Source organism: Manis javanica, chromosome 12, assembly GCF_040802235.1.
Source record: "Manis javanica isolate MJ-LG chromosome 12, MJ_LKY, whole genome shotgun sequence".
Classification (NCBI taxonomy): domain Eukaryota; kingdom Metazoa; phylum Chordata; class Mammalia; order Pholidota; family Manidae; genus Manis; species Manis javanica.
In genome coordinates this window covers 11,818,234-11,834,206 of record NC_133167.1, presented here as the reverse complement: position 1 = coordinate 11,834,206, position 15,973 = coordinate 11,818,234, and the positions used below count along the sequence as shown (strand labels likewise).

The 15,973-nt window shown below is 36.3% G+C and overlaps 1 protein-coding gene across 2 annotated transcripts in view; it reads left to right on the top strand.

Moving 5' to 3' along the window:
* The first annotated feature begins 9,854 nt into the window (after positions 1-9,854).
* Positions 9,855-15,973, top strand: part of NYAP2 (neuronal tyrosine-phosphorylated phosphoinositide-3-kinase adaptor 2) — a 245,473-nt gene continuing 239,354 nt past the window's right edge. Inside the window, exons 1-2 of one of the 2 annotated variants that reach the window (XM_036997806.2) lie at positions 9,855-10,380; positions 10,672-11,157. The gene's annotated coding sequence lies outside the window, so the exon portion shown is untranslated. Of the gene's footprint in view, positions 10,381-10,551; positions 11,158-15,973 lie in introns of those variants that run through there. The other variant, XM_073218042.1, reaches the window with a different exon arrangement.

The following is a 15,973-nucleotide window of genomic DNA, read 5'->3' as shown; positions in this document are numbered from 1 at the left end:
ATACAGTATTTGTCTTTCTATGTCTGGATTATTTCACTTAGTATAATGTCCTTTGGACTCATCCATCTTGGGGCATAGAACAAAATTTCCTTTTTATGGCTGAATAATGCTCCACTGCTTCAGAGGTAATATGCATGTATATATATAGATGACTATTTACATAGCATATATAACTTTTCCTTTATCCATTCATTCCTTGACAGGCACTTAGGTAGTTTCCATGTCTTAGCTGTTGAGAATGATGCTGAAGTGACCATGGAAGTGCGGATATATTGAGGTACTGATTTCATTTTCTTTAGATATAAATTCAGAAGTGGGATTGCTGGGTCATGTAGTAACTATATTTTTAATTTATTAGGAAATCTGTAATGTTTTCCACAGTGTCTATACCAGTACATTAGATTCTGACTACAGATTTATCACTGATGGAGATTACACAAATCACAAATTTCTCTGGCCTCATATTCTTCCTATATAAAATAAAGGCATTGGAAAAAATTAATTTCATGTAACTATTTTATGTTATGGGGTTTCATTTAATATGGTCTTCTTTTAATAGCCTTATAATTTTGATATGGTTGTATTTTATTTGTGTAGATAAGGTAATTCATATCTCTTATTTTATTTTCAGGGAATAAAAATACGGTTTGTTTAAATGACTCATGCAAAACATAAGCATATAAATGAAAATTTAATAGAGGTCTCTAGACTATACCAGGCTGTAATCTAAACTATAACATAAGTGGGGGACGATGCTATTCTTTTCTGACTTTTACATTCTCTTTCCTCCCCATTTCAAAACTTCTTCACTAGATGCCCAAGTGGAACTCATTCACAAAAATATGTATGAATTCATTGTTTATATTTTGGTCCTTCTACTTAAACTATGCTTGATAGCCACAGGAAATACAATAGCAACAACAATAATAATACTAGGAACAAGACGTTAGAAATAGTCCATTGCTCCTGTTCGGTATGATCATTCAATAAGCCACATATATTGGATGCCAGCTGAATATAGTTACTAGGCTAGGAAGACTTTGGGCATCTATGCCATCAAAAGTTTTCACTTCCAGAACCATCAATTCATGCTTCCTGAACCCTGATGCTTGTGTATGGTTGGCCTGGTTCTTTACACGTCCTTTTTATCTTATTCCTAATTTTGGATAATTTTGCTAATCTCTTAAACGTGAGGTGAAATGTGATTTAAACTCAGAAAGTAGTTGATTTAATTCTTCATCTTTTCCTAGAGCTACTGTATTTCATCTCCCAAGGCAGGATTTTCTACGTACTCTTTTGTTATTTGAAATTCTAACCCACATTGATGTGTCTCAGATGCAGGAAAGGAGAAAAAATTAAAATTTGAAAAAATTCATAAAAATACGAAGTTTTTGTAGCTACAAATTGATGAACTGAGTTGCCTCCATGTTTAATTTCTATCAGTTTTACAGTATTACTGTCTGAGTACTTACATAAGCATTGGCTAAAATAAGTAGAGGATTAGAAACATAAGTTTGCTTTTGTTGTCAGAGGTCTATTGACAATGAAAAAAAATATTAAGCTAGTTGATACCCCCAAAATTCAAATTCACCTGTATGTGAACACAGATTCCTCTAAGTGGTATTTGGTAACCCTCTGGTAAAGACAGAGTTTAAGTGAAGAAAAGAATATAATTTCAGAAGCAATTGAGGTTCACTTGAGAAATCATTTGGAGAAGAGTTTCTTAGCTCACAGGTAATTCATGTAGAATTACAGAATTAGGGCCACCTGTCCAAGCAGATCTAAATGTCCTTTATTACTCCCTTTATCGAGGCCTGAAACACTTCCATTCAGAACCGATCTTTCAATGATTAGAAATAACGCTGAGACTAAATGGGGCCTGAGAATGTACAGAAGTACCCCAAAATGTGAGTAACTATCAGCTACATAGCAAACATTTATTAAGGGCCTTCTCTTTGCCAAGAAACTTTCTGAATACCTAGGTATAAAATGAAAAAAAAAAAATCAAGTTCCCTGCTCTCCTAGAATTGTATTACAACAGTAGAGACAGACAATAAATAAATGAATTAAATAATAATAAAATACACCAAATGAAATAAAATAAGGCCATGGGCATTGATGTTCTGCATTCTTCAAATAGGAACTCACTGAATTACAGAACTCTATGAGGCAGGTTCTGTAACAATTTTTCTGATGAGGAAGTTGAACCTCAGAGAAATTAAACAATTGTTCTAGATTACACAGCTTAGACTAACGCTGAGCTGTAAACCCGGGTGAATGGATCTGCAGAGTCAACTGGGTAGTGTGACAATAACAGGAGGACATTGAAGAGGAAAACTGGAGGTGGTGTCAAGAATGGCCATGCAGGCATCCAGGGAAAAATGTTTCAAACAGAGGGAAGCTTGAGTGCAAAACGGAACTAATAGATCTCAAGTGTAATTCTAGGAGTTTGGGGGAGGGCATTAGGTTAGGCCCTTGGCTGAGGGTATAGAATAGAGTTAGGGTGGGGAAAGTCCAAAGGGATTTCTAGGATCACCCAGGAAACCACCTCACAATTTTACCCTAGGCCTGTCTGGTCACAGTGGATATTTCATTGTGTGCTTCACCTCTCTATGAAGTCCTGTTTACTCCTGATTACATTTGAAATATGCTGCTTGATTCCTGAAAAAAGAGCCTCAAAAAAATCTATAAATAAAAGTAAACGTGTTGTAGACTAGAAATTGAGCTAACTAGTCCTGGACACCCAAAGAAATTCTGTGTTCTTAGGCAAGCTGTTTTATGCCTGTCTTCAGGGTTAGACTGGGTTATCCATGGCCCTGTTTCTGTACTTAACTTTGACTTCAGAATAATGGCCAGCCATCCAGAGAGAGAATTGTAGAACAATTATTTATCCACAAGCACCTTAAATGTAATCCATAGTCAACCTAGAGTTAGAAGACCAAGTGTTTAGAAATGATAATCTTGAATTTATTATTTTTGATGATGATCATGTTGTGAGGGAATTTGGGTACCTCATGCTGTAATTTAGTGATACATTTCCCATGACCTCCTTCATCTATCTGCCTTAAAATTCCTTCAAATATCCTTATTTGGATTAACTAATATATTAGTAGGGGAATAGGCTTGGGGAAGAATATATTGTAGGCTACAGCTTTCATCTGTTTCTTCCACTATTCTCTCTAATTACTGATGGATATTTTCAAATACTTATTAACTCTGTGTGAGCTTAAATAAGACTACAATGTCCTCATTCAGGAAACACAGGCTGTAGCATTTTATGTGTCAGAAACTGAAAATGTGGGCAAGATGTGGCTCACTATCAGCTAAGGCTGCCACAGACTGCCTCGGGCCCCCACTCCTGAAGGACACAGCCTCCTAAACTCTTGTTTTAAATATTGTCATGAGATGGGTTGTGTTTCCACCTGCAGTCCCCTCTTTCTTTATAACTTTCCCCCAAATCCTATCTGGTCAATACACTACTCAGACCTACTTTTGAATTTTTATCTCCTTGTTGCAGATCCTGCCAACTAAGTAATGCACTGGTGACATTTCCATTTCACAAATCCTCCTGACCCAGCCTTCTCATTTAAAAAGTAAATGGAAATCCACAGATTCCAAAGCTTCCCCTTTCAGGGGGGAGTTTTGTGAAGATAGAATTTTACATTTTCCCCAAAATTACTCTGTAAAATTATTATAAAAATAGTATATGCTTATTGGAGAAAAGTAAGCAACACATACATCTCTTTTAAAAAGTAAAAAGTACATATATATAAATATACCACCACCCAGATATAAACACAATGATGCTATTTTTTGAGTACCAGAAATTTCCTTCTGCATATAGTAGTTGTGTAATCTTAGACAAACCACTTAAACTCTGCCTCAATATTCTAATTTGTAAAATGAGAATGAAACAGTACCTATCTCATAAGGTCAGTGTGGTGACTGCATGATTAAGTAGAGCACATAAGAAACATTATGTATGTGTTTGCTGTTGTTGTTGTTATGAATATTATGTTTATGCATGAGCATTATTATATGCATGCATATGTTATTTTCTATGTAATATAGTTTATTCAGTACATTTTAGTCCAACACCTCCTATATATAAGCCACAACTCTGTTTGCTGAGATGCAGAGATAAGCAAACTCTTGAAGGTACCTGTTCTCCTAAAGCTTGTATCCTATTAAGGAAAAACTGCTAAAATTAAAACAGTAGTAAAGACATATCATATATGTGTATATATGTTTATTTGTGTGTGTGAATGCATGTATGCCTAAATAAGATAATATCAAACTGTGATAAGTATTTGCAGAGAAGGCAATCTGGTGATTTGAAAATGAGTAATGGCATTGGTTTTCTTTCTCAGAATGTGGGAAGAAAATACAGACAGGATAAGACAGAGGGCTAGACCAGAGGTCTGGGGCATTCCAGCATTTAGAATTCAGGCAGAGCAGAGCCAGCAAAGGAGATGGGGAAGGAGAGATCACTGAAATAGAGAGAAAACCAAAATGCAGTGTCAGGGAAGATAAGATGCAATTGTACTTCAAGTGGATGATAAATGGTTGGATTTGAAAACATGCATTAATGGGTTCTAGGCATAGTTTTGGTTGTCTTTCCAAGTACTGCTTAGTATTACTAGTATTACTAGGATTAGATTTATTACTAAGAGCAGTTAGCATTTATTGCTACATGTTAAATGCTACACACTGATTTTTTACAGAGACTTTTGCATAGATTAATGAATTTAATTCTCATAATAGATTTTGACTTTGCACTAATATATGGTCATTTTCAAATCAATAAACTGAGCAGGGCGAGGTTACAAAACTTGTCCATTGTCACCCACTTAGGGTATAGAGGCCAGCAGTACAGCACCTGGACAATCCCTTTACAGAAATCGTGCTTCCTCCCCCCTGACAGCACCCATATCCACATAAATAAATATGGGGCTATTTAATTATTTTAATCCTTGCATAATTTATTTTTCAATCTCCTATTGTTGAGTATGTATGAAGTTTTCAAATTTCTGTTGTTCCAAACCGTGAATAGCCTCAAGCATATAGTTTTGCAGACTTATCATGTCCTTACAGTAGAATTATTATTTCCAAGACTGTGCTCATTAAGAAAATTGAAACACTTTCAGATTTCCCTTCATTTCAGTTGTACATATTTATGTAACTATCCATTTTTCCATGTTTGCCAGCATGAAAAATTTAATAATTAAGACCCATTCATGATTTAACTTCCATTTTGCTATTCCCGAAGTTAAACATCTTTTTCTGTATTTATTGCCATTTCCAATTCCTCTTTTGTGAAAGATCCATTCCTATCCTTTGTCCTTGTTTTGTACTGTGGTGTTCATCTCTGGCTATAATATTTGTAAGAGTTTTTCTTTTCTTTTTAATAATAAAGTAGGAATATATAACTGCTTACTTTCATATGTGTTGCAATAATTTCCCAGTTTTGCATATTAATAACTTAATTTATAATCTTTTCCTATTTAAATACTTTGCATAAATAATAATTTACTTTTCCAGGTTGTCTCTTCCTTGTTTCCAAATTTTATGCTATCTTTAGATGGGCCATCTCCACCCCAAGATAATATTAAAGTTTCTTTCAGTAAATTATGTTTTCTTTCTATACAAATATTTCAAAAGAAGGCCAATAGCTGCATGTTCAATATGGTAGCCACTATTCACATGTAGATTTTGCATTAAAATTAAAACAAAATAAAATTTGCAATGGATTCCTCAATTGCACTAACCATAGTTCAGGTGCTCATGTATAGGTAGTTCTATCATTTTGGACAGTGCAGATATAGATCATGTCCATCCTCATAGACTCTTTGTTGGGAAGTGCTTCACAAATGTTAATATGCATGGTAATCACCAAGGCATGTGTTAAAAACATCTCCTGACTCAGATGGTCTGGAGAGAAAAGACCTGAACTTCACATATTAAAAAGCCCCCAAATGATGCAACGACTTCTGGCATCACCTACAGTAACGAGTGTCTAGATTTATTTTTATGCAAGGAGTTACAAAATTCTTTATGCATGTATGTACACCCATCTCTGCTTATTTAATTGTATTATTTATTGATGTGCAATGGTATATGTATCATGTGCCAAATACCCATATATGTGTTTCCTGGACTTTCTGACCTCTTTTATTTACTCATAGCCAATTTGTTCACCTCTAGTTTTTATTTTGCTGTAGAATTTAATTTTAAAAAAGATAATTTTTTTATGATCAGTATGTAGGTATTTCTGAACTTCCTACTTGAACAGGCCATGCCATCAGTTAAGATCTGCAATCATACATTCATTTAACAAATCCCTGTCACTGGCTGGATGCAATCAATATGCTAGAGCCCTGGGAATAGAAAGAAAGTGTCCCATTCTTTCAGGATTCCCAGGCCAGCATACTTGGAGAATGAAATAGGCATGTTTGGCAGAACATGAAAAAAAAAATCTTATGACCCTATTTTTTAATCAGTGGGTTATTTATTAATGGGTATTTTATAACACAGAGAACAACCATCTAGGTTGGACTGTGCTAATTTGGGACAAACTACCACGATAAAGAGAGTTTTGATTTTTGAAACTTGAGTGAAAATTATCCAATCAAAGAAGGAAGATGGTTTATTGGAGTGAGAGTGTCTGACTGGCTAGAACTTGCAGATACTTTTTAAACAATATTTATATTGTTTTGAGTACACAGATAAACACATGTGTTATAAATATAAGATCTCCTGAAATCTTCACTTGAGACTATGTGCTGGACAAAACGAAGGAAGGATGCCTGGGTCAATTCATATGTTTCCTGTTTGGGGAACATTCCTGTTACTGCCAGGCTGCTCCCTTGACAGTGTACATGTAGTCTTGTGGATCTTATTAGACAATAAATCTTTTCTTTCTCACAGTCACTCAGCATCCTGGATCCTGAAGCACCGTATCCTGATCTGCTCCTCAATAATCCCTAAGTCATGTGTACAGCCTCTGTTGACATGTACATTGTTGTATAGGTGAAAGTCTTAAGGAAGATATGGTTTTCATTCTACCAAGACTTTCATTTTGTGCTGTTACCAGAATGCCTAAAATCTTGATTGGATGAGAAGGAGATTAGCTTTTTTCCCTAGTGGAATAATTTCATTATAGCAGAGGCGTCATCTCTTTAAGCTAAATGTGGAAAAAATAATAGAAAGATTACAGATCATGGGAAAAACTAGAAAGGCTTTGTTATAAATGATGACATGGCTTCAGAGAATACATCTTGATATATTTGAATAAACCCCTTAAGTTTAGGTAACTAGGTTGCTCAATCCAATTCCACTTTTCTCATTTGCATCATTTTTATACAAAAAGGACTCCCCCCCACCATCTGGCTGATTTACAAACTAAGAAGCACTTTCAGGGCTCTGCCTCTCCTTGTCTATCTGAGGTCACAGAAGGGACCTCTTGAACTCAGTAACATCAACACTGTTGGTCGGTATAGGCTAGAACGGAAAAAGCCAAACTCCACAGTGACTTAACAAAAGAAACAAGTCATAGACATTTTAATGACTGGCTTCCCATGGCATCAGAAACATCTATGGATTTTGTAAAGTTGTTCAAGAAGGAAACCAACATAGCTATGATCTGAGCTTTGTTCATCTCTCTATACCTTTATTCTTAATCTAAGGATTTTCAAATGTTTATTTTGTCCTATGGCTTTTTTTTCCCTCTGGATACTATTGAAATGACTAGAGACGAATTCTACATTTGGTTCTAAGATTATTTGAAAGTATATATCCTTTTCTGTTTCATTTAGGGAGACCTAAACCAGCAATTCTGGGGCTCTTTTAGACATCAACTCCCAAAAGTGCCATGAACTCCTATACATGAATATGTTTCCACAAAAGAGTTGTCTGACCAACAGACACTGGAAATGGAGCGTGTGCAACTCAGAAGATGGGGCTGATAAAATGTGATGCTTCCCGAAACCATTCTGTGAAAAGAATAAATGAAAGGAAGGATGGAAGGAAACATAATAACCATAAAATTACCTAAAGCTGAAAATATAAATGTAAAGTAAAGAACCACACATAATTATGAATACACTCTCCCTATTCTTTTGGGATAAAAATACTTTTAAACTCTTGGAATTTTTGTGGTAAAAAGTGGTGGGTTCTTTTTATAGTTAACAACCATATGTCAGTCTCTCCTCATTTTATTTGAAATCATCCCGGTGATGAAATCAAGGTGACTGAGAGCCAGCGTGTTGGCCAAAGGTGGTGAGCTGCACAGTCATCCCAGACGCCTTGGCTGCTAATCCCAATGAGCTAATGAATTCAGCAAATTTATCTGGCTATTATTTTTCTCATATGTGGAAATGCACTTTACACTAGTGTCTATTCAAGCTTTCTATAGTTCAAGAATATTACCCTGCTCAAACCTGATAGAACTATCAGTCATGATAAGGCATTTCCACTTCCTAAACTGTTGGTCATATAGTTTCCTCAGAAAGAACTTTTTCTGCTTTTGGTCATGGGCTGAAAGGCAACTTTGATTAGAACACGTGACTACTAAAAGTAAGGATACATTACTACCCCTCTTGATCTTGGTGTGGTGGCTGTTACTAGTTTCTAAGTGCTGTTTGAGGCACTTTTCTATAATGTGCTATGTTCTTAGAGTCCTCACAGGACAGAGAGGAAGAGAGGGAGAGGGGATGAGGGGAGAGAGAGAGGAAGACAGAAAGAGAGATGTGACCTCTTCTCTTTGCCAGTTACACTTCCCTCCCTTTGTTTCCTCTGTCTGATCCTCCAGAGAGCATTTAACAGATGGTCTCTTCCAACCAAAAAAGTAGATACACAAAGACCAGAAAATAAATGACATATATGTTTCACTTTAGGAATATTCAGACACGTGCAAACTGAGTCTTACAGTAATGTAATGTGTTGCATTTATTTTCCCCCAGAGACTTTCTAGTTCAAAAAAACCCCTCAAAATTTGCAAATCATAGTACAGTCCCAGATGGCATTTAAAAATCAGGAAGGTGAACTTAAGTTGATTATTTTTTATAGTTGGTTGATGCATGAAAAATGACTTTACATTCAGGACACATTTTTCTAAGAAACTAGTTATGAATTTAGATGCTTAGGATAACCCTTGGGAAAAATCAGCTTGCGAGTGAAGGTAATTTACAATAAGAGTTATTGGAAAAGAATGTGAGGGGAAAAAGTCTCCAGGTCACTGTTGAATAATAAGCTAATTCACTATTGAATAATAAACTCTTTTTTTCCTCTCAAAACTGATATTTTAGCCAAATTTAGACGTAAGCTTATTGCTTATGGTTGCTTTTACCAGAGTACCGATTTATATGTAAAAACATCTACATTACATTTCATTACACTTTTAACCTGGAAGAAAAGCAAGTTCACTAAAAATATAGAGCTTGATATGTGTATGTGTGCATTTATACACATGTATTTTGGTATTTGTGTATGTGTCTATTATATAACATGGTATACATGCCTATTTCAGTAGGATATTAGGAACAGAATGAGGCGAATCCTCAGAAAATGCAGAAAATAGAATGACTTTAATTTCAACAGTGAGTCTACAGGAGTTAGTGACACACATGCCACAGTCAATTCACACCGTATTTCCATTAAACAAAACACAACATGCACTGTGGGTGAGACCTTTTATTTGACATACGTGTGCCCTGCGAGTGTTCTTTCTGAGCGGGCTAGTTTTGTTCTCAGGCCAGGGAGCAGGTGGCACGAAGCTGTTTTGATGAGGTTAAAAGGCTCCTCCCCTCTTTTCCCGAGCAGCAGCCTGAAGTACGTCAGCAGTAATTGTGTGCCTGGCTTCGCTGTGCAGGGAGGGTGGAGGCAAAATTGATATCAAATAAGGGTATCAAACTGAGACCTGGATGTTCCGTTTAAGTTGTTGCTCATTTTCATTCTCCATGCCAGGGGGTGAAAAGCTTTTAACTTCAGCATCCTCTGTAATGAGAACATTTATTTTTCATGGATTTATATTTTTCTTCTCCATAAAGATTGAATTTGTGTTGTACTAGATATAAACGAAGGGGTTTCTTTATCCTCTTTTCATTTTACTATGTACTAGTCAGGCTTTAGTTCAGATAGAAAGGAGGGGTCCTGCGGCCTAGGTGGGAGGCCTTTACCAAGCATGGGAGGCCCCAGGGAGCCGAAATCCGAAGTAGAACGATGCTGCTTTCGGGAGTCTTGTGAGCTCTTCAGCTGCTTCTCTCTTTTCCAATGGGCCTAGGGAACAGGAACTATCCAAGGTGCTAGAATGCTGGCCGCTTTGCTGTTCAATGCAGACGGATTGCACACACAGAGAAGAAAGATTACTGCTTATTTCAGAAGGTAGGTTCTTTGTTTCAGAATCCCTGATTAATCAGCAGCATCAACAGACTGAGGCAGCTGGAGAGGAGAGAGAAGCAGGAAGGGAGGGAGTCAGGGGCAGGGAGGGAGGAGAGAGAGGGGGAGAGAGAGGGAGAGTGCTGGTCGTGACGGGGGAGGGACGATGCCACAGCTAGGCTGCTCCAAACCTGCTGTATGTGAGTGGCAATGAGAAAGAGCATCTTTTTGGCTGAAAGGAGGCATTTAGAGAGGATGTTTCTGATTTTTCGCTTTCATTTATTTTTGTCTTCACAGAATATAATCAAATGAGGCACCTTAGTCAGCCCGGGTGATTGCTTCGAGTCTTGTAATAATTTGTGTAGCAAAGTGGGTAAAATCATTCAATTTCTTCCCCGCTGGACCTGGAAGGAGAGGGGCTGTGTGTTCATCCCCACCCATTAGCTATGCCCTCTTTTCTCTGAATGTCGATTTAAGGAAGCAGGCACCTGCCTTTTGCCACTGCATCTTTCTAGCAAACTTTAAAGGCCATTTTATCTGATAGGAAGACTATCAAGAATGCTCTGATCTCTAGTGATGAAGAATCTGGGAGTGGACCCTTTCCCCATCCAGATAAAATGCACTTTAACTGAAGAAAAACGGAGCTGAACTGCAAGTCCATTTCTTATGGTGCTGGATTACTCCTGCAGAACTGCCCTGAGATCAGCCGCGAGGGAGGGCTTTGACAGACACAAGTCACCTTCTGATTCTTGCACTTAGCCCTCCCCGGGGACTTAAATTTTGGTACGTATATCATTTTTCAGATTCTCTAAGCATGCAAATCGAATCCTGCACTAAGCAGATCAAGCAATCTGGTTATGAAATGGAATCTATTTTATCTAGGGATACTTAATGCTGAAGTTTGCATGTCTTATTAGGTGGAGCAGAAATAAAGCCACAGCTAAGGTATCCAGGCTTTAATGAGCCTCAGGCTGTTTCCGTACCCTCTCGCCTACTTAGTTATATTGCCACAGAAATGGTTAAACTGGATTTTCATTAGTAAAATAAGCCATGATGAATTATTAAAAGCATTGAAAATATTTTCCAGGGTATTAATTGGCAGTCACGTTGTGCATGCTAGCTATTTATCAGCTATTCCATACCATAAATATTTAACAACAGTTTCTCAGCACATTTGTGTCAGCCCTAGTTTACATTCTCACAAGAAAAAAAAGTACAGATCCAAAAAAAGAACCCCAAACTATCAGACATGCACCACGACTGATTAGACATAAATCTTTTTGAGAAGCATGTATTTTAATACCACCCAGTATCAGGAGGATTTTGTTAGTCTCATCACAATAAATATTTTTTATAGAACTATAAGGAGACCTGTTTTATTTGGGACATGTTTATTTTATTGGGGTGTCCCCATTCTGGTTTCCCCAACTTCTGTCAATATTTTAAGTACAAGAAATGTGGATATTCCCTACTTGGAAGAACTACTATATGAAATAATATTATTCATTCTCATAGAACAATATTGTGTTGGTACCGTAAACCTGCATTAAAAAAAAATATTCCCAAAATAAGGGAATCCAGTTGAAGAGGTAACGCGATGTAGTTTTGGTCATTTTCCTCTTAAGGAATTTATAACCAAGTAGTGTAGAGTCATGACTGTAGAAAAAGAGTGCAAATTACTCCTCTCCCAATTCTTCACATGTTAAACAACATTCCAGCTTATATTCTATATTGTCCAGTGGCAAACAAATTAATATGAGGAAATGTGAGGCACCAATGCCGAAATGATTTTATTTTTCTGTGAAAAGTGCAACATATGTTTGCCAACTCAGCAAAGAAGGGGACTTTGTGAAAGACATTGGCAGTTTAGAAAATCAGAGAAAACAGACCTAATAAAAACTATTACAACTTCAGAAGGAGCTTTAGAGAAACCCAAAAACTGGAGGCATCTGTAAAGTTTGGAAAGAAAAGTGTAAAAGTCCTAGAGACAAGAAGGCTGACTATTGTTTAAAAAATAATTAAGTCATGGACTTCCAATTCAGTTATATGGTATCCATTGCAGTTCCAGTCAGTAATTTCTCTTACTGATTATATCTACTTTGTGAATACTGCCTTGCAAGCATCTGGAAACATTTGGCCAAAGGCTTAAAGAGTCAGCCATTGACATTTTGCACGAGTCCTTAATATTAGTGGAAATGTGCAATCTCTTTAGACCATGGGCAAATAACACCATGACAACCTCTGGAAGTTGGGGGAAATATTCAGTTTACGATGCTAGTACATCAACAGGATCTATGCCCATTTTACCCACTTTGAAAAGGGAGATAATGGAGAAAAACTCAGAACAAAGTAATCTGCTTTTTGAGAAAAAAGCAATCAGTGTCTTTGTAGTCACTTTGACAAGCTCTCTTGCTTTTAACTCTAACATTTCCCATTTTGGGCAGAACAGCTGCATTTTGATGACAGTGAAAATGAGAAAATGAGTGTGACCATTTGTGGGGTTGAGGGTACGATTTCAAGCATAATCAAAGTGAAATTATATAGGACTTATTTTTGACAGATTATAAGATTTTATCAGAAAAACAATGTTGACATGGCTTATGTGGGCTATGGATTATGAGCAGGCAATCTACTATGTTGATTTGGTTCTATGTGAAGTCAGCAAATTTTAGAAATTAATTTGCATACACAAATTTTACATATGTATATGAAGCCTGATTATTTAAACACTTGTGTTTTCAAATTGGTCTGAGAACATGCAAAAAATGTAAAAGATCTTTTTCTCCTGATGAACAACAAAATATAGTCAAGACTGCCTTGGGAAACTTCTATTTGAATAAGTCGATACTACTGGTCAAAATAGGATTCTCTTTCTGGAGAAAGATGCAATGATTGCAGTGGGAGGGAAAATCAAATTTTAATAACTCAAGTTCTAATAACTTCCTCACAGCATTGAGGCAGGTGTGTCTTGCAAACCTCAGAATAAACAGGGGTTGAGACTTGAAAACTTTCCCATATGCATATACAATGAAATACATAAATGTGAAATGAAGGTACAATGTCTAGGCTTTCCACCAGGAAATTTATTCCCTTGTCTGTATTTTGTTTTTCCCATCTAACACGAATAGCATTATAATAATAGCACAAAATAAGCTTTACCTTATGCTAGCTATAAAATTACCTTATGGTGTTAACTGTGACCTACAATTTAAGAAACTTATAGAACTTCAAGAACTGAGGAGTAGCTCTCTCCTAAACAAGTGCTTTTTCTTCTACTTCATAGATATGAAAAATATTTGGATTAATAGAGTGTTCACAACTTTGTATCTTAGAAAACCAAAGTTTCAGATGAACAATAGTTTCATTTCTGAAATTCTAAGTAGCCACTTTAAGAAGAGAATAAAAAAACCACCACTATGAGGCTCAGTGGACTAATTCACTCAGATGGTACTGGAACACCAAAGCCCTGCCTTCAGTAAACGATCTTTCAGGTGGTAAATGATCCTTATGAGGGCTTTGCCCAAGAAATCGGTGCACACCTCCACCTGAGCCAGTCCTTATGGGCCCAGAGTGGATGATGTTACAATGCATGAAGTAATAATAAAGGAGTAATTTGTTCTGAATTTTAAGAAAAGGAAAGAGAAATATTTTAATGTGTATGAGGAGATGGCATGCCTAATATTTCTCTAACCCTTTTTGTACATCTTTTCTTCAACAATGACCTGTCATTAATCAAAAACCCACTATGTACTATGGGGGGAACCCAAATTTGACATCAGGTTGTGCCACATTAGATATCCTCTGATAACCTGAAGCCACACAAAATTGATGCCTGAATTTACAAAGGCAATAGCCCTTTCAAATGTATGATCTTAAACTTTTTGCATACATTTATTTCTAAAAAAAGGGGCCCACCTTTTTTTTTTTTAACTTGAACACTAAAAGTCATGTACTTTCTCAGCTTGTTGAATTCCTTGGATGCAAGCAGTGGCTACAAAAAGAGAAAAAGGGAGTGAATTTTTTATGTTTTTATGGATTCCATTTGGATATCTTACGTAAGATAAATATTAGGCATGCCATCTCCTCATACAGGAGTATATGTAGCATATAGTTTTACTTCAGTGGCAACATTGTAAAGAAACATAATGTTACTTTCAGCTCTAGGCTTATCATTAATAAGGTATAGTTATGGTTTTACACAAAAGAAAATTAAAAAATGGTTAATTCAATAAAAAGTGAAATTTTTAGTGTTTTAAATATGATCTGAATCACACTGGCATAAGTTAGTATGTATTAGCTTATAAGACTGAAATTTCAAATTTCAGAAAGTGTCACAATATTACACAAAGTAACCTTTGTGAAGGGTGTGGTCAATAGGAAATAAGTAACAAATGTGAAAGAATAAAATAAAGCAGAGCAACTAACCGTCCAGTTGTATTTAAGCCAATGTACATAGCTTTTATTAGAATGCCAATGATTCTAAATACAGTAATTCAAAAGTTAAACAAAAGGAGTTTCTTATCAATATAGAGTATAACTGTGGAAGAAAGGTGTAAAGTGATGGTGTGGTTATCTGCGATTTGTATGGGGATTCTGAGCTCAGTACTTTTAGCTGTTTTCCCAGGAAAGACCCTGACACAAATTTTAAATATTAGCCATAACCTCCAAGAAAAAGAACATAGACAAACACACACATATCTTGCACTATTTGAATCAATGCTATGCATTCCAACTAAATGCCTTGTGGATAAATGCCTCAGATGCCAGCTTTCAACCAGTTCTCAGGGCATTGGGAGTTGGGAGAGGAGAGAGGCTAAAATGTCTAATTTGTTGTGAGCAAAAATGGCTGCAGAAGCATACTACTTCAAATAAAAGGGCTGTTCAGAGAAATGTAAAAGTTCCCCTCAAGGTCACCCACTCTGCTGTCACAAAGATCCCATACAATAATGTGAGGTCTAATAAGATAGACTCTTTTATTTATTGTGATATATCTAAAGATGCAATCTGAAGAATAGAGGCTCATTTCCTTCTTAACTAGGTCTTCTAAAATGCTGACAATAGGAATTAGGTGCTCCAGACAAGCCTTTATAAAATACTTATATAAAAGATTGTTGTTCAGACACCAGAAAAAAACTTGATTTAATATCCAACAGTCAAAAAGAAGTCATATTTTTTATGGTATAGAACATACCTTATGCATTACAGATCCTAGCCATAAAATGAACTTTTGGAAGACAAACGGATTTGTGATCATTGTTGTCTGTGGTTTCTCACTTCATGGAAATTGTAGCAGTTATAATGTGGACATTTAATATAAGGTTCCCTTTTCTTTAGTGAGGCCATGAACTGTTCATTCATAGTCTAGTTGCCTGAAAAACACCATTTGGCCTGAAAGAGTGGAGTCCAAGTGTTTGAGGAAGATGATGAGCTTCATGGCTCATATGTCCCAAAGCCCTTATTTTCCAAATGTGGAAAATGCAGCTGAATGAATGACTGTTTGGTCTATATGCATTTGGTTAGTGGGCCAGTTAGTTAACAGATTTGGGGGTTTCCATTTTCTCATCTGTGAGTAAGAAAGTTGACTGCACTAGCAATCTAT